Below are 27,460 nucleotides of genomic sequence, written 5' to 3' on the forward strand. Positions count from 1 at the left end.
CCACCTGTCAGGCACACTGAGTTGGGTTCAAGGTGAAAGAGGGAACTGCCTTCGGGGAGGGATGCCAGTGAAAGGGGTGTCTGCCCCATGCATGGCCATGTCTGAAACAGGGTTCCATCTCTGCCCAGTAGGCCTCTCTCTTGTCATGGCCATGGTGAACCTAAATGTGACTTTCTTGGCATGCCAAAGGGGATCCCAACTCCTCCTCCTCCTGTATCATTTATGTACAGGTGGGTCGAAGCCTAGGCACCCCATGACAACTCACTGGGCCTTTCTTGTACCTGTACCTGTGGGGTGAGCCTTAACCATAACTATGGTTAGTTCTCTCTTCCCTCTTTCTGCTCCTGTGGCTATTTCCCCTGGGAACCACCCTTTGGTGAAATCTGATGTCTCCCCCAGAACAAGGCTGGAGTCTGGGCAGACATGCTCAGGTACCCAGTACTGAACTGACTTTGAATTCATTTGCAATTTTATATTTATTTGCTTATGCTGTTTTGGACTGAAGCCACAGCAAGCAGTGCTTAGGGTCAGTGTGCTCATGCATTCATAACTCTGTGCTCAAAAACTGTTTTCATCAGTCCTCAAGGGGTCTGTATGGTGCCAGAAATAGAATCTGGGTCTCCCACATGTAAAGCTTGCATTCTAGTCCATTGATTTCTCTGACTCCTTCATTTTAAAAATTGAATTATAGGGGCCTGAGAGCATGGAGGCAGGGTGTTTACCTTGCATGCAGAAGGACAGTGGTTCGAATCCCGGCATTCCATATGGTCCCCAGAGCCTGCCAGGAGTGATTTCTGAGCATAGAGCCAGGAGGAACCCCTGAGCGCTGCTGGGTGTGACCTCAAAACCAATAAATAAATAAATAAATAAATAGAATTATAATCAACCTTTTATGTAGCATCATGTCAGCTTTCGGTGGACCATACCATGACTCTGCATTTATATACATGGTAAAGTGATTCTCTCCACAGCAGCTTTACCATCTTTTCTGATCAGCTTTCAAATTCAGTTGCCCACAGGTTCTCTTCAGACATTGGGCAATGGGGTAATGCTGGGCCCGAATTTCCAAATACTAGTGATGGAAGGACTGAGTCACTGCCTTACCCTCTGGATAGGGCAGGGTCTCGAGTGCCACAGCCAACTGCTAAAATGCTTATAGTACCTGCTTACACTCTGTTGCCTTTGAGCATGCCACTCCAGCCTCCAGAAATGTAAATCCTTCCTGAGATTTGCCTGGGGTCTCATATATCCTTTGATACAATTTTAAGGCAAAATAGCCAAGCAAGGGGCCAAAGAGATAGCACAGTGGCAAGGCATTTGCCTTGCATGCGGAAGGACAGTGGTTCGAATCCAGGCATCCCATATGGTCCCCTGAGCCTGCCGGGGTGATTTCTGAGTGTAGAGCCAGGAGTAACCCCTGAGCGCTGCCAGATGTGCTCCCCCTCAAAAATAAATAGCCAAGCAAATGTTTGCAGGATGTATCTGAAGGAGGTGGGCGGAGCAGGGAGAATGGATTTTTTAAGAGAAGAGAGACCTGAGGGAGTGGTCGGGAGAGATCTGACCATCTGGGGGAAAAAAAAGGGGATAGCTGGGACAGAGGTTTAGAGGTGAGAGAGGGCACTTTAGGGAGCTGAAGATGGAGAAGCTGGCTGGGGTCCAGATGTCTGTAGGGACAAAGTGGTGAAGAAACGTGGGACAAACCTGAGCAGAATCTTGAAGGGCAAATAAGTATTTATGAGGTACAAGATAAGCCGCAGGAGAAAATTCCAGGAAGAGGCGTCATGGTGCACAAATAGGGAGTGACAGGAGGGTGTCCCCTATGTTTGTACAAGGCCAGGAGATCATAGTGACAGGAGCAAGTGTGTGTGTATGTGGGGGCATGCCAGGGAGGGAGAGGGCTGATGTCTAGAGATGAGCCTGACAGAGAACATGAGTGCAAGCCTCACTTGCTGGCAACCCCCTTTCTCATTTTCTTTCCCCTGAAAGCTATGAAAATAAAATAGTAAAATTCTTTAGGTTAGAAAATTTGTTTTGGTGAACCAACTATTATGGCTGTCAGTTTTAGCCCATTTGTCCCAGAAGCTCACTGAGCAAACTGAAAGCAACAGAGAAAAAAGTGGTAGACACAACGAATAAACTTAAAATGTCAGGGGTCTATGAAATGTCACATGAACAGTGTCAAGTTTCCACAAGCGTGCATGGCATGTTTGCAAACTCACCCTGTTGTTAGACTCAAAGGAAGCCTTGATGCACATAAAAGAACTAGCTTTGTGCACATTATGTTCTCTGATGATCACGCAATAAAAGCATAAATCAGAGATGGAAGGATAACTGCTAACATTCTCTATGTCTGGAAATCATATAACATACCAGTAAATTATTCCTGAACTAAAGAGGACATTGCCAGGGAAAATTAGAAAATACTTAGACCCAAATGGACATAAAATAGCATATGGTCAAATCTGAAGACATAGCTTAAAGGAAGGATTCACAGAAAGATATATAGACATAAAATACTAGTCAGAAAACAAGAAGTAATAAGTCGATGAACTGAGAATTTAACTCAAGAAGTCAGAAAAGAACATGAAACAAGAAGGAAGGAATAGAATAATGAAATAAGAAAACAAAGAATGGGCCCGGAGAGATAGCACCGCGGTGTTTGCCTTGCAAGCAGCCGATCCAGGACCAAAGGTGGTTGGTTCGAATCCCGGTGTCCCATATGGTGGTCCCCCGTGCCTGCCAGGAGCTATTTCTGAGCAGACAGCAGGAGTAACCCCTGAGCACCGCCGGGTGTGGCAAAAAAAAAAGAAAACAAAGAACAAAAAGATAGACTAAAACCAAGCATTAGTGTGACTAATTAAAGAAAATAGAATTAATACACAATATAATATGTAATAAAAGTGATATATATATAATGAATTTATTTATGTAATATATAATCATATATAAAAAACCTGTGCAAAATGAATGAGTTTATGGAAAATACAAATAAATGAAAAAGTTTAAGAAGCAGAAGAAAGTTTGAATAGGTAAAGAGCTCTTTTGCTTTAAAGGTGAGAACAGTAGTTGCTTGAGGACGACTGCTGGCTGTGTTATTGGAATCACTTGGCCAGTGCCTTGGGGACTATGTGGTTCTGAGGGTGGCACACCCAAACCTTCTGCATGCAAGGCTTATGCTCCAACAGTTGAGCAATCTCTCCAGCTGAATCAGAATTTTTTTTAAATGACATCAGAGTACAAAGCTGGCCATCTCAGAAGAGGATGGCCAAGACTCCACTCTTCCAAATCCATGCTTGCTGTCTACATCACCCAGAATCATTATTTTCCTGATGGCCCTGCTTCATCACTGACCCTCAACAATTCTCTGCAGGGACATCAATCTGACCACATTTCAGATGTTTTGGATGCTGAGCTGATCTCACCAGGGTTAATTTTTTGGAGTGAGTGCAGGCACCCTCCCCTCTATCTTTCTTCTTCTGGGAAAACTTGGCAGCTGTAACCATGTCCACAAGCTCAATTGCCATGTTCAAACTGGGCCAGATCTGTAGATTTACTTTTTTCTCGAATGAGATGTAAACTGAGATGTAGAAGATAGTGCAGCACAAAGCTGGCCATCTCAGAAGCAGCGAGTTGGCCAACCCCCCATCCTGCTGAAGCTCTGCTTGCTGACTGCATCACCCAAAATTACCTTCTCGCTGATGACTTGCCTCATCAGTGACCCTCTACAATTCCCTGTGGGGATGCTGATCTGACTATACTCAGGTACACTGGTTGTTGGACTGATATCACAAGGACTTTTTTTTTGAGTGAGTGTGGGTACCCTCCCCTGTATCTTCCTTCTTCCAGGAAAGCCTGGTAGTGTAAACAATGACCACAAATGCAGTGGCCATGTTGGTACTGAACCTTCTTCCAAGAGGCCCTGCAGCTGAGCATATGCCCCTAAAATTCGTAGTATTGTAACTTTGAATTCTGCACAACTTTATTTTTTGATGCTGTCATCCTTAAAGGAACAAGCCCAATTTAAGACTGGACATATAACAAGAGCTTACTAAATCTTCTACTATTGTATTCATTGATGATATAGTAATTTTCACAAATGAGCTTGCTACTGTACATTTTTTAATCTTATATATTCTCTTTCATTTTTTCTTTCCATTTTTTAAAATAACTTTGCTTTTACTTATCTGGAAACAAATGTGATCAATTATGTCAACTATGTGATGCATTTTCTTTAAATAAATATAAACATTTTTTAAAATTGGCATCATAGTCATAGATAAATAATGTTGTTAATGAAAAACTTGGCCCTGCTAATTTTATAGGCAATTCTTACTAAGTTTTAAGAAATAAATCATTATTCTTTTATAAAATAAATTCCAGGATTAAGCAACAATAATAATGTGATAATTTGTTTAAAAGACTGATTGTTATAGCTTAGATAGGAAAATATGAAATTATAGATTTATTCTACTTATGGCTGTAGTGGATCTAGATTTTATTATAGGAATGTAAGGCAAGTTTAAACATCATACAATTTCTCAGTGCAATTCTTCTCATTAATAAATGAGAAGAAAAAGAAATTTGAAAAAAATCTAACATTGATTTTTGGACATTGCTGAAGTGGTAGAGCATATGCCTAGCATGTGTGAGGCCCTGAGTTTGATCTATGTATGAGATTGTTTGTCCTCTACTACAAGTCGACAACCCCAAACACTGGCAGGTGTGGTACTGGTGGTTCCCAGAATTCTCAGGTCCCAGCAGGAGTGACCTTAAATCTCTGAGAACTACTAGGTTTGATCCCTAATTAAAACCAAAACAAACAAACAACAAAAAAAAACCCCACCACTAAGTAACCAAGAATAGAGGGGAATGTCATTAACTTGATAATGGTTATATTTTTAAAAAAAAACTATAGAAGCATCTAATAAACTTTAGACTCATTTTCAATAATACTTAAGACAAAGAACACTCACATTATCAGCACTGTTTTTTTTAATTAATAATTTTTGTTGTCCCCCAATTCACAATACAGACCAGGCAAAGGGCCTGGGTTGAGGTGTATATGGGGTGCATTTATTGTACCTCCTCTTTCTATACAGTCAATGTAAAGAACACAGCCTGTGGTAAGAATTGGGAGGCCATATCTTTTCTTTTTCTTTTTTTTGATTTTTAAAAAATATTTATTAAAAAATCCTTCACCAGTGCAACATTCCCATGACCAATATCCCAAGTGTCCTTCCTCCCCACCCCCACACAGGCCTGTACAGGGAAAGGGAAGTAATTAATAATTTCTATTTTGACCAAAGTGGATTACAAATCATTCACAGTAGTATTTTAGGTACACAGTACTGTTTTTAATATAGTATTCTAGGGCTTATCACAGCTATAAGTTAGAAAATGGAAAACAACTAGTCAGATTTAAAAAGAAGAGATAAAATTGTCATGGGTGGAAGCCACAAACCGACAGAAAAATGATTACATCTGGTCAGGTTACAAGGTAAAGGCTGAAGAGAAAATCCATTAACTTTAAAATAGCCAAATAATCCTTTGTGCCAAGAATTAGCAAACTTTATCTGTAAACAACCAGAAAGTAACTATTTCAGGCTTTGCAGATCACATGTGTTTTCTATCAGATATTTTGTTTCTTTACTTTTGTTTTTTAAGCAACTCTTTCAATGTTTAAAAATAATTTTTTACTCATGGGTGATACAAAAATAGTCCATGGGCTAGATCTGACTTGCTAGCTATTGCCTGTCATGCTCCACTTTGTAACCACAATGTGATGCAAAGCACACTATCAAAGATAAAACACCATTCACAATATCATAGGAAATACAAATGATTTGGAATTGATTTACAAAATAAAAAAAGGAATAAACTTTCTGATACATGTAGAACATGCAGGTTCTTTACTAGAGAAAAATTTAAAAGATTTTTTTAAAAATAACAAATTTAGGGCTCCCTGTGTGTGACACCAGGCGGGGAAAATCCGCGAAAATACACCGGCCCAGTGGGGCTCAGCTGTGAAAGACTGTGAGTGTGACCTGTCTATGTCTGTCTACTGTCCTCTTGCGTGAAACTCTTGCGAGTGGGGCAAAAAGAGCCTCCAGAAACCTCGCTCGCCCAGACGCCATTTTCAGGGAGGGACTTCAGAGCATAAAAACCGGCTAACCTTTGCAAAAGCTGGCTCCCTGTGTGTGACACCAGGCGGGGAAAATCCGCGAAAGTACACCGGCCCAGTGGGGCTCAGCTGTGAAAGACTGTGAGTGTGACCTGTCTATGTCTGTCTACTGTCCTCTTGCGTGAAACTCTTGCGAGTGGGGCAAAAAGAGCCTCCAGAAACCTCGCTCGCCCAGACGCCATTTTCAGGGAGGGACTTCAGAGCATAAAAACCGGCTAACCTTTGCAAAAGCTGGCTCCCTGTGTGTGACACCAGGCGGGGAAAATCCGCAAAAGTACACCGGCCCAGTGGGGCTCAGCTGTGAAAGACTGTGAGTGTGACCTGTCTATGTCTGTCTACTGTCCTCTTGCGTGAAACTCTTGCGAGTGGGGCAAAAAGAGCCTCCAGAAACCTCGCTCGCCCAGACGCCATTTTCAGGGAGGGACTTCAGAGCATAAAAACCGGCTAACCTTTGCAAAAGCTGGCTCCCTGTGTGTGACACCAGGCGGGGAAAATCCGCAAAAGTACACCGGCCCAGTGGGGCTCAGCTGTGAAAGACTGTGAGTGTGACCTGTCTATGTCTGTCTACTGTCCTCTTGCGTGAAACTCTTGCGAGTGGGGCAAAAAGAGCCTCCAGAAACCTCGCTCGCCCAGACGCCATTTTCAGGGAGGGACTTCAGAGCATAAAAACCGGCTAACCTTTGCAAAAGCTGGCTCCCTGTGTGTGACACCAGGCGGGGAAAATCCGCAAAAGTACACCGGCCCAGTGGGGCTCAGCTGTGAAAGACTGTGAGTGTGACCTGTCTATGTCTGTCTACTGTCCTCTTGCGTGAAACTCTTGCGAGTGGGGCAAAAAGAGCCTCCAGAAACCTCGCTCGCCCAGACGCCATTTTCAGGGAGGGACTTCAGAGCATAAAAACCGGCTAACCTTTGCAAAAGCTGGCTCCCTGTGTGTGACACCAGGCGGGGAAAATCCGCAAAAGTACACCGGCCCAGTGGGGCTCAGCTGTGAAAGACTGTGAGTGTGACCTGTCTATGTCTGTCTACTGTCCTCTTGCGTGAAACTCTTGCGAGTGGGGCAAAAAGAGCCTCCAGAAACCTCGCTCGCCCAGACGCCATTTTCAGGGAGGGACTTCAGAGCATAAAAACCGGCTAACCTTTGCAAAAGCTGGCTCCCTGTGTGTGACACCAGGCGGGGAAAATCCGCAAAAGTACACCGGCCCAGTGGGGCTCAGCTGTGAAAGACTGTGAGTGTGACCTGTCTATGTCTGTCTACTGTCCTCTTGCGTGAAACTCTTGCGAGTGGGGCAAAAAGAGGCTCAGAGGAGCACGGCCGCTCCGCTTCGCTACGCGGCCGTGCACTCTTTCTAAGGAAAGAACTCCATTGCAACAAGAAGGAAAAACCACACTAAGAACGGCGCTATATCACAGAAGCAAACATTTCTCTCTGGACTGTCTTCTCTGTTGCATGCTCGGGCCTAAGATTTGTCCCAGTGTGAGGCTTCATCCACGGAGGACTCCCCTCCCTTAGAGGCAAGTCAGCCCATCCAGAAAGGGAGGAGCCAGAGGAGTGTGCTGCCTACATCATATAGACAATGAATACCACCACAACACGTAGAAAAACCCACAATACAAGTGTGACAATGGGGAAACAACGCAGGCCAGCATCAGACATAGAGAATGAAGATGACAATTCTGAGGACCAGATAATGACTGAACAACTAATCAACCTCTCAGATAAGGACTTTAGACTAGCAATATGGAAGGTGCTCAACAGACTCCAAGAAACCATGGATCGAGTTGAACAGAACACTAATAAGAACCAAGAAAATATGAAGGCAGAAATGACAAAACTCCAAACTGAAATAACATGTCAACTAACAGGACTGAAAAAGTCAGTAAACGAAGTGAATGACAAAATGGATAAGCTCTGGGACAGGGTATCAGAAGCTGAGAATAGACTTGGTGCTGTGGAAGATGAGATACATAACAATTCCATACAGCAGGAGAGATTGGGCAAAAAACTTAAAGCAAATGAGCAGACAATGGAAAAATTAGTCAAAGAATGGGAACAGACGAAAATAGAAGTCTATGATAAGATCAACAGAAACAACTTAAGAATCATTGGAGTCCCAGAGACCCAGGAAGAAAATTTCCAGGAAGAATCAATGGTCAAGAACATCATTAAAGAGAAACTTCCAGAGCTAAAGAATATATGTGATCAAATCCTGCATGCCCGAAGAGTACCAACCAAAAGAGACCCCAGAAAAACCACCCCAAGACACATCCTAGTCACAATGACAAATCCCACAGATAGAGACAGAATTCTGAAAACAGCAAGATCAAAAGGGGAAATCATGTTCAAGCAAGCTTCCCTGAGATTTACAGCAGACCTGTCACCAGAAACGCTCAATGCCAGAAAGCAGTGGTGGGATATTGTGACAAGACTGAATGAAATGAATGCTTCACCCAGAATACTATACCCAGCAAAACTCACTTTCCGGTTTGATGGAAGAATACATGGTTTCACAGACAAAAAACAGCTCAGAAACTTCACAGACACAAAACCAGTCTTAAGAGAAAAACTGAAAGACCTAATCTAAGACAAGACTACCCAAAAGACACACCAAATTTTGAAATAAAGATGGTGTTAAATCCCAGGACAATTCTTTCTCTCAACGTCAATGGACTAAATGCACCAGTTAAGAGACACAGAGTGGCTAAATGGATCAAAAAACTCAATCCAACCTTCTGCTGCCTACAAGAAACGCACCTGAATAGTCAGAACAAACATAGACTCAAAATAAAAGGCTGGAGAAAAGTTATCCAAGCAAACAACACCCATAAAAAAGCTGGAGTGGCCATACTAATATCAGATAATGCAAACTTTATACTCAGGAAGGTTGTAAGGGACAAAGACGGACATTTTATATTAATCAAGGGGTACGTAGAGCAGGAAGAATTCACTCTCCTAAACATATATGCACCGAATGAGGGGCCAGCAAAATATTTAATACAACTGTTGACAAATCTGAAAAATAATATCAACAACAACACAATAATTGTGGGGGACCTTAACACGGCCTTGTCAACACTGGACAGGTCAACCAGACTGAAACCCAACAAGAATATACTAGACCTGAGGAGAGAAATGGAAGAAAGAGGCCTAGTGGATATATATAGGACACTCCATCCCCAGAAACCTGGATACACATTCTTCTCCAATGTACATGGGACATTCTCCAGGATAGACTACATGCTGGCACATAAAACATACCTCCATAAGATCAAGAGAATAGAAATTTTGCAGACTACCTTCGCTGACCACAAGGCTCTGAAATTATTTGTGAACTCCAAAGGGACTCAGAAGAAACACTTTAACACCTGGAAGTTAAACAGCCTCATGCTCAATAACCAGTGGGTCCGAGATGAAATCAAGGAGGAAATAAAAAGGTTCCTGGAAACAAATGACAATAAAGACACAAACTCTCAGAACCTATGGGACACAGCAAAAGCAGTACTGAGAGGAAAATTTATAGCTTTGCAAGCACACATCAGGAAGGAAGAAGGAGCTTACCTGAGTAGCTTAATGACACAGCTAATAGAACTAGAAAATGCTCAACAAAAGGACCCAAGAATAGGAAGACAGAAGGAAATAACAAAGCTGAGAGCAGAAATCAACGAAGTGGAAACTCAAAAAACAATCCGAAAGATCAACGAAAGCAGAAGTTGGTTCTTTGAAAAAATAAACAAGATTGATAGACCACTGGCAAACCTAACAAAGAAAGAGAGAGAGAGAAACTTGATAACTCGTATCAGGAATGAAAAAGGAGAGATCACTACTGATATGACAGAGATTCAAAGGGTAATCAGAAACTACTTTGAAAAACTCTACGCCACTAAAAATGAGAACCTGGAAGAAATGGATAAATTCTTGGACTCTTATAATCTTCCACGGTTGAAGGAAGAGGATGTAGCATATCTAAACACCCCCATCACCATTGATGAAATTAAAACAGTAATCAAATGTCTGCCGAAAAACAAAAGCCCAGGTCCAGATGGATTCACTAATGAATTCTATCAAACTTTCCAAGAGGAACTATTGCCAATCTTGGCAAGACTCTTTCATGAAATTGAACAAACAGAAACACTTCCAAATAGCTTTTATGAAGCCAACATCACCTTGATACCTAAACCAGACAGAGACGCTACCAAAAAAGAAAATTACAGACCAATATCACTGATGAATGCAGATGCAAAGATCCTCAACAAAATCCTGGCAAATAGGATTCAATGCCTCGTTAAGAAGATCATCCACTACGATCAAGTAGGTTTCATCCCAGGAATGCAAGGCTGGTTTAACATCCGTAAATCTATCAACATAATACACAACATCAATAACAAGAAAAATAAAAACCACATGATCATATCAATAGATGCAGAGAAAGCATTTGATAAGGTCCAACACCCATTCTTGATCAAAACTCTCAGCAAGATGGGAATGGAGGGAACCTTTCTCAATATAGTGAAGGCCATCTACCACAAGCCAGTGGCAAATATTATCCTCAATGGAGAAAAACTGAAAGCCTTCCCTCTAAATTCTGGCACAAGACAAGGCTGTCCTCTCTCACCACTCCTATTCAACATAGCACTGGAAGTACTTGCTATAGCGATTAGGCAAGAAAAGGATATCAAGGGAATCCAGATAGGAAAGGAAGAAGTCAAGCTCTCACTGTTTGCAGATGACAGGATACTCTACTTAGAAAACCCTAAAGACTCTATCAAAAAGCTTCTAGAAACAATAGACTCATATAGCAAGGTGGCAGGCTACAAAATTAACACACAAAAATCAATGGCCTTTCTATATACCAATAGTAATAAGGATGAAATGGACATTAAGAAAACAACCCCATTCACAATAGTACCACACAAACTCAAATATCTTGGAATCAACTTGACTAAATATGTGAAGGACCTATACAAAGAAAACTATAAAACTCTGCTCCAAGAAATAAGAGAGGACACACGGAAATGGAAACACATACCCTGCTCATGGATTGGCAGGATTAACATAATCAAAATGTCAATACTCCCCAAGGCATTATACAGATTTAATGCCATCCCTCTAAAGATACCCATGACATTCTTCAAAGAAGTGGATCAGACACTTTTGAAATTCATTTGGAACAATAAACACCCTCGAATAGCTAAAGCAATCATTGGGAAAAAGAATATGGGAGGAATTACTTTTCCCAACTTTAAACTGTACTACAAAGCAACAGTTATCAAAACAGCATGGTATTGGAATAAGGATAGGTCCTCAGATCAGTGGAATAGGCTTGAATACTCAGAAAATGTTCCCCAGAGATACAACCATCTAATTTTTGATAAAGGAGCAGGAAATCCTAAATGGAGCAGGGAAAGCCTCTTCAACATGTGGTGTTGGCACAATTGGATAGCCACTTGCAAAAAATTAAACATAGACCCCCAGCTAACATCATGTACAAAGGTAAAATCCAAATGGATTAAAGACCTCGATATCAGCCCCAAAACCATAAGATATATAGAACAGCACATAGGCAAAACACTACAGGACATTACAGGCATCTTCAAGGAGGAAACTGCACTCTCCAAGCAAGTGAAAGCAGAGATTAACAGATGGGAATATATTAAGCTGAGAAGCTTCTGCACCTCAAAGGAAATAGTGCCCAGGATACAAGAGCCACCCACTGAGTGGGAGAAACTATTCACCCAATACCCATCAGATAAGGGGCTAATCTCCAAAATATACAAGGCACTGACAGAACTTTACAAGAAAAAAACATCTAACCCCATCAAAAAATGGGGAGAAGAAATGAACAGACACTTTGACAAAGAAGAAATACGCATGGCCAAAAGACACATGAAAAAATGTTCCACATCACTAATCATCAGGGAGATGCAAATCAAAACAACGATGAGATACCACCTCACACCCCAGAGAGTGGCACACATCACAAAGAATGAGAATAAACAGTGTTGGCGGGGATGTGGAGAGAAAGGAACTCTTATCCACTGCTGGTGGGAATGCTGTCTAGTTCAACCTTTATGGAAAGCGATATGGAGATTCCTCCAAAAACTGGAAATCGAGCTCCCATACGATCCAGCTATACCACTCCTAGGAATATACCCTAGGAACACAAAAATACAATACAAAAACCCCTTCCTTACACCTATATTCATTGCAGCTCTATTTACCATAGCAAGACTCTGGAAACAACCAAGATGCCCTTCAACAGACGAATGGCTAAAGAAACTGTGGTACATATACACAATGGAATATTATGCAGCTGTCAGGAGAGATGAAGTCATGAAATTTTCCTATACATGGATGTACATGGAATCTATTATGCTGAGTGAAATAAGTCAGAGAGAGAGAGAAAAACGCAGAATGGTCTCACTCATCTATGGGTTTTAAGAAAAATGAAAGACACCCTTGTAATAATAATTTTCAGACACAAAAGAGAAAAGAGCTGGAAGTTCCAGCTCACCTCAGGAAGCTCACCACAAAGAGTGATGAGTTTAGTTAGAGAAATAACTACATTTTGAACTGTCCTAATATTGAGAATGTATGAGGGAAATGTAGAGCCTGTTTAGGGTACAGGCGGGGGTTGGGTGGGGAGGAGGGAGATTTGGGACTTGGGTGATGGGAATGTTGCACTGGTGATGGGTGGTGTTCCTTTTATGACTGAAACCCAAACACAATCATGTATGTAATCAAGGTGTTTAAATAAAAAAAATTATGCATTAAAAAAAAATAACAAATTTAGGGGCCGGGCGGTGGCGCTAAAGGTAAGGTGTCTGCCTTGCCTGCGCTAGTCTTGGACGGACCGCGGTTCGATCCCCCGATGTCCCATATGGTCCCCCAAGCCAGGAGCAACTTCTGAGCACATAGCCAGGAGTAACCCCTGAGCGTTACTGGGTGTGGCCCAAAAACCAAAAAAAATTTTTTTTATATATTTAAATAAGAAATTAACATAGTAAAGATATTAACAACCCTCAAAGTCATCTGTAAATTAAAAAGCAATCTTAACAAAAAATTTTTTGAACATTTTTATGGAAATATTAAGAGCCATGACTCATAAATTAGTTTTGGAAAAATAGACAGCACTGGGTATGTGTGGTATGCACAGCTTTTTTGTTGTTGTTGTCATTCCATGTTCTTTCTACACTTTATTTTTGTCTAGAACTCCCCAGTTTTCACCAAGCACATGAATTCTCATCTAGCTACCATATTTCTCAGCATCCAGGTTCAGGCCAATGGAACATGAGTAGATCTATGCATGATTATGGTGTCATATCATATAAAAGGCATTTCCTACAGTAAATCCATACCACCATATCCTCTCCCCATTTGTTCAAGAAACAAGCTTTGTTATTTTTGGTTTTTAGGTCACACCCGGCAGCGCTCATGGGTTACTCCTGGCTCTACGCTCAGAAATCGCTCCTGGCAGACTGGGGGACCATATGGGATTCGAACCACAGTCCTTCTGCATGCAAGGCAAATGCACTACCTCCGTGCTATCTTTCTGGCCCCAAGCTTTGTTATTATTGGGATAACTAATTATATGGATAAAGGTAAAGTTGAGTTCTAATCATACATGGAGTTGGACTCCAAATAAAGTGAAGATTAAGTATGAAAGGTAAATTAGTAAGGTTTCTAGTTGGAATACAAAATAATTTTTTAACCTGGTCTGGTCAAGGACTATTTCATTTTCTTTTTTGCAATTTGATACAAATAAAGAGTGGTGCGCATAGTATAAAAAACTCATTTGTACTGATCACATTATACTCAATAATTGTTAATATTTTGCCAGACCTTGGAACTTGCTAGGTAGTAGGGCATTTGCCTTGCGTGTGGCTGTCCCAAGTTAGATTCCTGGCATCCGTATACCTTGAGTACCATCAGGAGTGATTCTTGGGTACAGAGCCAAAAGTAACTTTTGAGGACCAGAGCAGTGGTGCAAGAGGTAGGGTGTTTGTCTTGCATGTGCTAACCTAGATGGACCATGGCATCACATATGGTCCCCTAAGCCAGGAGTGATTTCTGAGCACATAGTGTATAACCCCTGAGCATCACTGTGTATGGCCCAAGAACAACAACAACAAAAAAGAATAACTCCTGAGAATTGCTGGGTTTGAGCAAAAGTTTTTAATTGCTAAATCTGCTAATGCTTTTCATGCAAAGAGGAAAAATGGATGTACAGAAAATTGCTATTAATGGTCATGTATTCTAGGTACAAGTTAGATGTTTTGGTTAGTAAAAAACACTTCTAGATGGTATATGTTATCTTTCTTATAATAACTAAAACAGTCTTCTCTCCTACACCCACATTTTGTCTTGCTAAAGGGCTAAGGGTTATTATAGGAGGTGCTGGTGATTAAGTCCAGATACTCATACATGTGAAATGTGTGCTCTCCCTCCCATCGAGCACACCCTCAGCCTTACTGTACTATTTTAAACTCATGACATCATATTTTTTCACTCTTACATTCTTAGATATTCATCTCTAAAGATAAAAATCCTTATAAGTCATAACCATACTATTATCACATCTAAAATTAATAACTCTTGCTTAATATTTTCCCATATTTAGCTTGTGTTCAAATAGCAAAACATTTTTCTTTTTCTTTTGGGGGTTGGGGCCTACTCAGTGGTGCTTGGGAGGCCAAGGCCCACTCCTAACAATGCTAGGCTTGGTGGCATGCTTGGTTGCATGAGCCCAAATGTTTGTGCTCAGGCTATAGTAAGGTAGTGCTCAGCTGGAATTGGATTGGGGGAATGCAATTCTGAGGATTAAATTGAGGAATTCAGGAACAATGGCAAAGACATTTTAAACAAGCTCTAAACAGAAAAAAGAAGATAGTCATATTAAGACTAAAGATTTCTCTTCAGTAAAGGACATCAATTGTAAAACTGAAGACAAGTAGCAGATTAAGAGAATGAAGAAGAGTTTCCTGTATGACTACAAAGAGTTTCAGCAACTTAAGCTGTGGAAAAGGCTAGCTTGAAGAAGGTAAGTATGCAACAGAATGCCAAACTCCAGCCTCTAAGGAATCTGTTCTATTTAGCTGAGACTTCTGTTTTTCATAGCAAGAAGTTTATTTTTTAAATATATGTATTAAGTTGTTTACTTTTTTTGGATGTTGGGCCACAACTCAGCAATGCTCAGAGCTTACTTCTGGCTCAGAGATCACTCAGGTAGAGCTTGGTGGGAGCAATATGGGGTACCAGAAATTGAATCCTAGTTGGCAGAGTACAAGGAGTTATGTGTTTTAGTTTAGTTTAGTTTTGGTTTGTTTTAATTTTGGAGCCACACCTGGTAGAGCTCAGGGGTTACTTCTGGCTCTGAGCTTAAAAATTACTCCTAGCAGTGCTTTAGGAATCTGATGGGATGCCAGGCATAAAACTTGGGTCAGTGCAAGTGCAAGACAAATGCCCTATCAACTATGCTATTACTCTGGCTCCAGAAAGAATTTCTTGAAAGAAGCAAAGGAATTAGATTTGATGAATATTTCTTAGATAGAGAGCTGGTCCGCTCTTTGGGTAGCTTAGATAAGGACTATTCTGAGGAGACTATTTAGAACTTTTTATCAACAAGATGAAAACAGAAACCCAAGAGAAAAATGGGGGATGGATCTATATCTATATGTAAGGGGTAATCCCAAATAGTTACAATTTATATTGATGAGGTAGTCCAACTTACCAATCACCAGTAAAATGCAAATAAAAACCATTCATACCCATCAGAATAGCAAATTACAGGGCGAATAATGGATACAGGTATAGACAGGTGTGTGGAGGAGAGCACTCTGTGCACCTTGTGCTGTAGAAATGTCAACAGGTATAGCTCATCTGAAAAATATTCTTTATTTTAATTAAATATGCGTGTGTTCTCATATACCACCTCTGGGTCTATATATGCCAGCAACATTCTTCAAACAGGCATGCATGAGAACTCATAAATGAGGTGGCATTGGTTCTGGAGCCTTGAGGGGGCAGCAATTTAGCTATAGACCTATGAAATGGAGGTGGACAATGTGGCAGTGGAGGTGGCCTTGGGTTCAATAAATAGGGGTCTGGTCAGCCTGGAAGGAATTCGTGCAGAAAAGCAGAAAGATTGATTACATTACACTAGTGATTCTAAAACTCTGGTTTCAGAATGCCTTGACACCCTTGGAAATCACAGAAAATTCCAAGCAGCACATGCTCAGGGCTTACTCCTGCCTCAGTGCTCAGGGATCACCCTGGGCATTGCTCTAGGGACTTTACATGGTGCCAGGAATCAACCTAAAGTAGATCACATGTAAGGCAAGTAGATAACTGCCCCCCCATACTATTTGTCCTGCCCTTTAACATCTATTTTATAAGTAGCCCACTGCTGATACTCTGCCTGGTAATGCTGGTGTGACTGTCAGGTGTTTGGGCTCTGCAATGCTGGAGGTCAGGAAGTCACTTGGCAGTGCTTGGGAAAGATCTGTGATGTTAGGGGTCAGATTCAGAGTTTATGCTAAACATATGCTGTCATTCGTGCTCTCTCTATGGTCCCTGCATAAAACATACTTTATTAAAACATAAAACTTATTTTTCACATAAAAAGTATTGTGAGATGGGGCCGGAGAGATAGCATGGAGTAAGGGTATTTGCCTTGCATGCAGAAGGATGGTGGTTTGAGTCCTGGCATTCCATATGGTCCCTCAAGCCTGCCAGGAGCGATTTCTGAGCATAGAGCCAGGAGTAATCCTTGAGCGCTGCCAGGTGTGACCCAAAAACCAAAAACCAAAAAAAAAAAAAAAAGTATTGTGAGAAGTGGCATAGTTTACTGCCTTTGCTAATCTTGTAAACATTAAAACTAAATTCTCAAAACACTAAATTATTTGAACTGGTCAATAGCTGCTCTCCTGAGTCCTGGATTAGTTGCCATACTCTTCACCATCTGGGCCCTTCTCCTGGACCTCGGAAAATAGCTCATGCCATCTTGGCAACCAAAGGGTTAATGTCAGTGGTGGTGGTGGTGGTGGTGGTGGTGATGGTGGTGTGTGTGTGTGTGTGTGTGTGTGTGTGTGTGTGTGTGTGTGTGTGTGTGTCTAAATCGTGGTGGTGGTGGTGGTGGTGGTGGTGTGTGTGTGTGTGTGTGTGTCTAAATCCCAGTGGTGGTGGGGGTGGTGGTGGTGGTGGTGGTGGTGGTGGTGGTGGTGGTGGTGGTGGTGTGTGTGTGTGTGTGTGTGGTGTGTGTGTGTGTGTGTGTGTCTAAATCCCAGGGGTGGTGCCTGAGTCTTGGGGTTGCTCTCTTAGTAGTTGTTAAATATTTGAACACTCTTCCACCCTTGGATGACATGTCCCTGCTTTTTCACAGCTGAAAATATGTTTGTATCTAATTAGATTTTTTAAAAAGAGATGCTGGAGTTATAGTCCAGGGGTTAAGGCAGATGGCTTGAATGTAGCCAAACTGGATTCCATCCCTGACACCACATGGTCCCGGAGCATCACTGGATGTTGCCCTGCAGGCCACAAGCACCTGTTACATGGTCTGACAAACAGGGTCTGAGCAGTACCATATCCACCCAACATCCTCCCTCTCAATGAAAGACCTTCTCATTGAATTACCTGTCTGATTGACTGAGAATGATTAGGAGGGAGTCTCTGGCCTCCTGAACACCACTTGAGAAGTCCCCCTGAAAATAAAAGTGAAAGAAACAATAAAACCCTATATATATTCCTTAAATAAATGAAATTGGGAGCCTCAAAGCTCTCTATGGACTCCTGCCATCCCATTCCACCGTAATGAATTTGTTGTTCTTCATTCTCTTGCACATGTGGTTATATTTTGCTATATAGATATGTATTCATAAACAAAATATTGTTCTGCTTTGCCTACTTTAAAGCCTTACATAAATGCTACCAAGCTGTACATATCATTCAAAACTTGCTTTTACGCACAAAGCTGGTTTGAAATGGTTCACATGAACCTATACAGCGCCAATTCATTCATTTTCACGACTAAAATGTATCCCAATTGTAAAACATCTTATGATTTACAAAATCTGTTTTTCTCAGATGGAGCTGAAGGTTATTTCCAATCTTTTTTTGTTGTTGTTGCTGGTTTTTGCAAGCAATAACATAGCAAACGTTCTTGTACATATCTCTCATGGATTTATGCACATATTCATGGATTTCTGTTGGATCTGTGTTCTGTTTTCAGTGGCTGCCTAGCAATCTGTCCCCAAACTTAGTGGCTTTAAACAACCCACATTTAATTGTATCTTGCAATGCTGTGTGGCAGGAATTGAGGTGGGACTCAGCTGGGAGATGCTTCTATACCACATGGTGTTGATCAGTCATTTGGCGGAGTCATTTGGAGTGGGCTTAAAAAGGAGCTTAGTGTTCAGTAAGGTTATCAATGACCAGAGCCTCCATTTTTGGTGTCTCTATAGTGTGGCATGGGAATAGTGGGAGTTGCCTAGCTGTGGCTTGGAGCTCTAGGGGTGAACCTCCAGCAAATAGGTCAACTGTTACTTTCCCTAAACTCCTGAGTTGAAGTTGTCTCAGACTTGCCTAGGCTACTGGAGAAGGATAGAAAGCCCCCTGGGAGAAGAAGGGTCAAGCAATTTGCATCATTTTTAATGGACATTCAGGCACAGTGCTGCAGAGCTGGTGGATCCAGGCATCTTCAACCACTTAGAGGCCCCTGTTCTAATAATTATTGTATTTTCTTGTAGTTTTTTTTTTTTTTTTGCCATTTAGATATATTTTCTCCAAACACCTGCTCACTCTACTTGCACATTTTCAATTTGATGATTTACCTTCTCCCAACTTATTTGAGAGTTCTCTATGGTCCCTATCAATCCTTTGCCACACATATCCATTATAAACGCTTTCTTTTAAGTAGGGGCTTATCAGACACACCAGGTAATACTCAGAAACCTGGGGTTATGATCAGTGATGCTTGAGCTCAGTGCTCGAATCAGAGGGTGATCAGTGCTGGGGCCACATTTGATGGCACAAGGGGCATGAGTTGCTGGGTATTGGTCTCAGGGCTTTGTAAACACTAAGCATTTTGCTTTAGCATTTGAACAAATTCCCTATCTTTCTATTTAATTTGTGGGGGCAGGGTTTCCAAGTAGTGTTTAAGGGGGCTCCTGACCTACTCCTCAGTTTGCCTTAACATGACTGAACAGTTACGTTATAGGCCCTGTGAGTAAAGAACACCAATTCCACTGCAGCTGTGTTTAGGACTCCAGGGCTTTCTATAGCTATGTTATAGGTCTAATATGCATTAGATGTACCCTAAACCCTGAACGACCCCCTAACTTCTCTGCTCACTCTTTAAATGTCTTTACAGTGTAATTTTATTTTTGGATCCATACCCAGTAATGTTCACTGGTTTCTCATGGCTCTGTCTCAGGAATTACCCCTCAAAACTAAATGTTATGCTGGGGATTGAACCTGGGTCTGCTGAGCCACTGTACTGACATTCTGGACTGTAAATTTCTTTGCTCCTTTTCTTTTAGGTTTTTTTAAGCCCTACCCAGTGGTACTCATGGGTTATTCCTGACACTTCTGAATTATTCCTGGCAGTCTCAGAGGACCGTATGGGGTTTCAGGGATCAAACCAAGGTCAGCCATGTGCAGACATATGCCCTACCCACTGTACTCCAGTCCTTAATGTCTTTTTAATAAATAACTTTAGTTTACATGTTAATTTTATTTTATTGTTATTATTGCTAAAGCCTGTGTACTATTTATTCTTAACAGAGTCCTATTTCCTAACTGACGAGTACCACCAGCTCTTATCCCTGCTGGGCTTACGTTACCTAGACTGGATTCTGACCTTACTTTTTCAAGACTTGTGAATTTCTACATCTTGGCTCCCATGTACCTTTCTGCTTGGAATGCCATGCAAATTATCTACTCCTGGAGTCTGCACCCAGCCCTGGCCTGCTAAGCATTACTCACATAGCTTACTAGTTTCTCTTTTTTCCCCACCTCTCTTCTCCCTTTCTCCTTCCGCAGCCCTGATGTATGTATCTTTACTATCTGTCACTAAGTGAGAACCTGGAGTTGTAGAGCCGAGCTTTCAGAGTTCACACTCCCTTCTTTTATTTTGTAATCAATATCTTTATGATTACAAACATGTTTGTAGTTGGGTTTCAATGATAAAAAGAACACCCCCCCCCCTTCACCAGTGCAACATTTCCACCACCAATGCCCCATCTCCCACATCTCTCATTCCTTACCTGTATTCAAGACAGGCATTTTATTTCACTCACTACCATTATCATGATAGTTGATCCTTGTCTCTATTGTTTCTGAGTATTATTAACATATGTCTTTTATTTTTCTTAAATCCCACAGATGAGTGAGACTATTCTGTGTTTATCTCTCTCCCTTGACTTATTTCACTCAGCATTTTAGTTTCTATGTCCATCCATGTATAGGAAAATTTCATGACTTCATTTTCTTTATGGCTGTATAGTTTTCCATTGTGTATATGTACCACCGTTTCTTTAGTCATTCATCTGTTGGGCATCTGGGTTATTTCCAGATTCTGTTTTTTGTAAATAGCACTGCAATGAATATAGGTGTGCAGAAGGCATTTTTGTGGGTATTTTTATGTTCTTTTTTGGTGTGTGTTCCTAGGGTAGATCCCTAGGTGTGGTATGGCTGGGTCATATGGGAGCTCAGTTTTCAGTTTTTTTGAGGAATCTCCATATTGTTTTCCATAAAGGCAGGACTAGATGGCATTCCCACCAGCAGTGAATGAGAGTTCTTTTCTTCCCACATCCCTGCCAGCACTGATTGTTTTTATTCTTTATGGTGTGTACCAGTCTCTGTGGCATGAGATGGTACCACACTGTTTTGATTTGCATCTCCATCATTATTAGTGATGTGGGGCATTTTTTCATGTGTCTTTGGCTATTTGTAATTCTTCTTTGAGGAATTGTCTGTGAATTTCTTCTCATTTTTGATGGGGTTAGATTTTTTCCTTGTTAAGTTCTGTGAGTACTTTGTGTATCTTAGATATGAGCCATTTTTCTGATGGGTTTTGGGTGAATAGTTTTTCCCAGTCTGTGAAGGTCTTTGTATCCTAGTCACTATTTCCTTTGAGGTGCAGAATCTTCTCAGCTTATTATAATCCCATTTATTTATCTCTGAATGCACTTGTTTGGACAGTGCTGTTTTCTCCTTAAAGATGCTTTTATACACCCCCTTCTTAACTCTGTGCCATCTGGAGGGAACAGGGTCCCTCAAGTGTCATCTCCAAATGTATTTGGTGTTCTTCAGGGTTTACTCCTAGTTCTGCACTCAGGGATCACTCATAGAAGGCTTGGGATGACCATATAGGGTGCTGGGGATCAAACATGTGTTAGCTGTGTGCAAAGCAAGCACCCTATCTGCTGTACTATTTTTCAGGCCCCTAATCTCAAATCCTAATTTTAAAAGGTCCCTATAATCCCTGGGCAGTGAGTGGGGGTAGATTATATTTCTCAAACTGAAACTGGGGATTAGTTTGTACTCTTCATAGAAATCCAGTAGCCACTGTTTGGGCTGTTTAGCTATCCCACAAGGCTTGGCAGGTGTGAGAGGCATGTTCAGAGGATGAGGCAAGCATGGAGAACCTCCATGTGATAACAGGGCAGACTCAATTTGGAGCAGGAAGTGGCCCAAAACAGGAAAGAGCACCAATCAGCAACATTAGCAGGGTTGTCTTTTTCTTTTTTCCATCTTTGCTAAGACTGTGGGATTCTGCTTCTCAGAAGGATGCAGTTGTGATGTGGCCAGCCTACACACCTTACTCTCTGCAGTAACCACCATCAATAGTCTCCTCCTAGTATTCCTCTTCCACAGTAGGGATGGACCACCAGTACTTAATGCCACAGGCCTTTCAGACTCTATGGGCCTCACCCGTGAGATCTATGATTTAAATGTGAGCCTGGGAATCTTGTTGTGGCTTACTCATCCCATGTAAGCCTTGCATATAAACAGTCCAGCCTTGAAGCTCCATAACTTATCTTGCTGCCACTGAATTATCCCAGGTATTCTGGTCTCTAGACTAACGCTGGTGCCTTTTTGAGTAAGGGACATGATGAGATCCTGCCCTGCTGAAAGTCCCAGTGCCTCATCTACAGCTGACATTCTCAGGCATATAAAGGGACTAATCTTGAAGAGACTCCAAGCTGCTAAACTGTCCCAGTTTTAGAGATTCTGGAACATGCATCCACTACATATGTGGCCATGGACACCTCCTAATTTCACAGTAGGAGTACAGAAAATTATATGGGAAAGTTGAGTAGAAGCCAACTGAAGTCAAAGAGAAATAATAACACAGAAGTTTCAACTAGCATTAAATAGCTCAGTAAATCATCAGCCAATGGCTTTAGTAATTCCATATGAGATATATGTTGTAGAAAGAAAAATAACTTATTTTGTGCCTGCTATGGGGTAGGAACCTGGGACATTTGTGGAGTGAAATTCACTCTGATGGTGCAATTGGTGGTTGGAACATTGAATACCTGAAACAATTGTATTATGAGCGACATTGTAGATTATTAGTATTTAACTAAGTTTAAAACATAAAATGTGGGGCTGGAGGAGGTAATGCTCATCCTGAAAGAGTGAACTGGTAATCGTGGGATTTTAGTATTGAAAGGTGTAGGATGGATGTGAGCAGTGGTTTCTGGGGACTGAGTGCCATCTTCTAACTCGTTACTACTGCCCTACTGGCAGATGCCTAGAACAAATGACCCTTTAGACTAATACCCCTTTTATACTCTGCAGCCATCTGTACTCACTCAGGTAGATGGATGAAGGAATAAAGAACCATCATCTATCCATCCAATCTATCCATCCATCCTCCCACAAATTTATTAGATTCTTGTTCATCAAGGAATGGTAAGGAGTCAGTCGCCTGGTTAGCTCCCCTTAAGCAATTTCTTCACCTTTCAGGGACTCAGTTTCTTTTATTATATAATGAGAATGACAAAACTACCGACATCATTGGCATTTTTGTGGGTGTCTGATGAACTCATTGATTTCTTCACACAGTCTAATCACTTTTTTTCTATCACTGCCTTTATATAAGAAAATGCAACTTAATTTTTTTCTTGGTTCTTATTTTTGAACCTTCCCATCTTCAGACTTTAATATAAGACTTGAGACTTTGCTTAAAAATCATTGCTTCCAACCAGAGGAAAGGAGGGAATTATACAATTGGCCTTCTAGTTCTGGCTGCTTAACTAGTGAAGACTTAAGCTTCTAGGGCTCATCTTCCTACTTTAATCCAGTCCCTTCCAGCAGGCAGAGTTTATTAGGCAAGAAGGACAAGAGAGGGATTACCTTCTCTGCTAGGTTTTTCACAAAATATTTCTGATGACATTTTTCTTCTAAACCTTTGAACTAGTTCTGTTTCCCAAGAAATTTGGAGGCCAGAGATGTGACTTTACAGTAGTGCATTTGTCTTGCATGTGTGAGAAACTGGGCTTGAGCATAGAGAAGATAAGCAAAAAAAGGAAGAATAAGAAAAATAAAGAGAAAGAAAGATAGAAAGGAAGGAAAGAGAGAAAATAGGCACCCCAGGTTTCATCAAGTAAACAGCATATCCTTGGGCATAGCAGCTTACAAATCTCAACACTCCCACTTCCTCGTGCATACAGTCCTCCATGTTATTACTCCTGGGAAAAGGCACTCAGAGTGGGGCTTTTGTAGTAGGTCTTCCCATCCACAACTTACTGAGCACCTCAGCTCTTTCTCCCACTCTGGAAGTCTCAGGCACTGATGGGGATGACTACAATTTCAACTGGGATTTGACTGTGAGAGTAAGGTAGGGGCAGTTCCCACTGTGGGGCCAGAATCAATCTTCCCAGAAGCCACCAAAATTCGCAGATAAGTTGTCCCCTACTTTGTTACATTACTCCCTGTTTTGGACAGGCCAGATTTCCAGGGCTTGCAGAACAAACAAGAACATGAGGCTGAATACCTATTGACTTCAGAAAAGTTTCCACACCATTGCTGTTGACTGGGCACCTTTTTGGCTAGTGCATTCAGGAAAAATGTGGAGAGGTAGGGGCCACGGGAATAGTGGGGGCCATTGACTCCAGAGGAAGGTTGTGTTTTTAGATGCCATGGAGACCACAAGTGTGTCCATTAAATGTGCCTCCTGTCTATGAAGCCCCAAACCTTCCACACTATTCCCCTTGGTTCAGCTGATCAAAGTCCAAGAACCTGGTCTTAAAAGCACCAACTTTGGGCCAGTACCAGGCCTTGGGAAAGACAGAAATGGGGGACTACCACTTTGATTCTAGGTCTTTGACCTTTATGGACTTAGAAAGACAATCAGGACCCCACTGAGACCCCATATCAGATCCCAGCTCCCCTTTCAGAAGGGGACATCAGACTTTAGTGAGATCCAGACATTTGGCCTGCCTGATTGCAAATCTCAGTACAGGCTGAGATCCTTTCTTTGGCCCCTTACAGGACATATGCATAATCTCACTTCAAGGTTATGACCAGAACTCCTCCTCTCTCCCCCCATCCCGATGCTGCTTGTTCACTGACAGGATGAACCCTCAAGATAGAGAACATCACTCACCTTTTTTTTTTTTTTTTTTTTTTGGTTTTTGGGACACACCCAGCGTTGCTCAGGGGTTACTCCTGGCTGTCTGCTCAGAAATAGCTCCTGACAGGCACGGGGCATATGGGACACCGGGATTCGAACCAACCACCTTTGGTCCTGGATCAGCTGCTTGCAAGGCAAACACCGCTGTGCTATCTCTCCGGGCCCATCACTCACCTTTTCACGTTCAAGCCCTATCATTTGAGGCTCAAGAAATAGTTCAGGTGTTGAGGTGCTTGCCTTACACGTGGACAGCCCTGATTTGTTCCCCAATACCACATACAGTTCTTTGAGCACTGCTAAGAATAATTTCTGAGCACAGAACCAGGAGTAAGCCCTAAACATAGCCTCCAAACCCCAAAATGAAACAAAAGCAGATAAGCATCATTTTATATGTCAACTCTTTGGGTCTCTGTGTCAGTCTTTTCCTAGTGCTGGCACCAAGGTTTCTTTTATTTCTGTCATTGCCTCTCTCACCCCACTTATTCCCTCCAGGGCTTCATCATCCCTCATCCAATTTCTCTATTCAATAAAATGGGGTCCTGGACCTATCCCTCTAAATATCTGAAGCTGGACTGTTTTGCTCCCAGCTCTTAGCACCTAGAGTGCCCTACCTAGGGAAATAGACATCTCCAGCTATGCTCTGATCTCTTCAATCTTTGGTATGTCCAATCCATGTCCAATCTCTGGACATATCTGCACTGACTAGATGTGTTTTTATTTCCTCTTTTCTTTTGCTTTGGGTTTGTATTTTGGAGCCACATCTGTTGTACTCCTCGGGAATACATGGAGGACTACAATGATCAAACCTGGGACCCCAGCATGCACAATGTTGGAGCTTTCTGAGCCATATCCATGACTGCTCCTCAGCTTTTTGATGATAACTGAGATGTGAGTCCTGGCTGGAGGAGTAAAGGAGCAGGGCCTGGATCTGAGAGAGCACTCTTCTTCCAGAGTTGTCAAACACAGGCTGACCAATCTAGAATTTATACCGTCACCTTCTTTAATTGATACACCTTCAGTCCACTAGCTTCCTTAATCACTCCAGGGCCTGAGAGTGGGCACAATCCTGACCCTACAGAGCCCACTGAACTGATTCCTACCAGCCAATCACAAACCTGTTGATCAGCCAGTGGAAATCAATTGCTGTCTTGAGGTGCCTGACTGCCCTCTTTGGGGTCCTCCTAGGACCTGGGAGTCTAAATAGTATCTTTTTAATGGCTTCCCACCCACTGTAGAACAGCACCTACTTTCTGCATCTGATGGACCCTCTATTTCCACTCCTGGAGCTCTGCTCTTGGATCATCTCCTCCTACTGTCTTCTCCCCATTGTCATCTGAGACCTGATCAATTATTTGCATCATGCTTACAGCCAGCAAGGGGGTTCTAAGCACTGTCTTCTCAGGACAGAGGGAAACCTCCCAGGGAGAGGCATCCCCTTGACGGCATTCTAAGCACATAGTTAGTACTCAGTAAATTCTGCTTGTTGAGTGAACAAAGAGTGCGGCTGACCATAAGCTATGTGAAAATAAAGCTCAATTTTGGGGAAAGGGCAGAGGAAAGGATGACTGTGTTTGGGGCACTTAGAGAGGACCACAAATTCATGCTTATCTCCTCTTTAAATGGTAGTCTTTCACCTTTCCTGGGGTTCTTTTGGGTCAATAGCATCTTTTAATAAAAGCTGAAACTTGAAATACGCTGACTCTGAAATTCTTTGATTCTGTAAATTTCCAAGCCCAGATTCAGTTCTTTTAAAAATATTTATTGTAGGGCCAGAGTGCTAGTACAGTGGGAGGGCATTTGTCTTGCATGTGGCTGACCCAGGATGGGTGCGGGTTTGATCCCCAGCATCCTATATGGTCCATGAGTGATTTCTGAGCACAGAGCCAGGAGTAAACCCTGAGCAAAGCTGGATGTGGCCCATAAAACCAAAAAACAAAAAATTATGGGGGACTTGGAGGCCATACCCAGCAGTCCTCAGAAGATATTCCTAATTCTGTGTTCAGGAGTAATTCCTTTGGGGTGAGTGGGGGGACTATATGAGGTGCTAGAGATCAAATTGAGAGATTAGCTGCCAGCAAGGAAACCAGATCTATTGCTTAAGAACTTGATAACTGGGCCAGAACAATTGTACAATGGCGAGAGTGTTTACTTTGCATGCATCTAATTCAGGTTCTATCCCCATACAGTCACAAAAGCCTGAGTAATTCCTGAGTGCAGAGCCAGGAGTAATTTTTGAGCACCACTGGGTATGCCACTCCTTTCCCAAAAAAGAGAAATGAACTATTTCTTTTGCTCCTTGGTTCTTTCCTGCTTGGGATCCTCTAGCCACCCAAATCCAGAAAATCTGCTAGTCAACTTCATCTGCATTTCTGGGACCTTCTTGCTCAGCAGGAGACCAATGGGAGCCACTGAGTGAACGTCTGTGATGTTGCATGAAGCAAAATTTTATAAATTCAGCTTCTAGCCCCAATCTACAAAAATCAGGAGCAAAGAGAAGTAGCTTCTGCTTTAAGCTGTTGAGTATTGAGGTAGATAGTTAGACAAGGATGGAAAGTGGAGTGTCAGCCTGCTACTTGGTGGGCCAAAATCTTGCATTATTTATGAAGCATGCAAAACCCTGCCATGAAGATACAGTCACCCTGTT

General features: G+C 41.9%; 1 non-coding gene across 1 annotated transcript; it reads right to left on the reverse strand.

Annotated features, from left to right (window-relative positions):
- Positions 1–5,007: 5,007 nt before the first annotated feature.
- Positions 5,008–5,140, reverse strand: LOC126010023 (small nucleolar RNA SNORA51). Its single transcript, XR_007496164.1, has one exon. It is a non-coding gene; the product is annotated as a small nucleolar RNA SNORA51 (small nucleolar RNA).
- Positions 5,141–27,460: the final 22,320 nt, after the last annotated feature.

Source organism: Suncus etruscus, chromosome 5, assembly GCF_024139225.1.
Source record: "Suncus etruscus isolate mSunEtr1 chromosome 5, mSunEtr1.pri.cur, whole genome shotgun sequence".
Classification (NCBI taxonomy): domain Eukaryota; kingdom Metazoa; phylum Chordata; class Mammalia; order Eulipotyphla; family Soricidae; genus Suncus; species Suncus etruscus.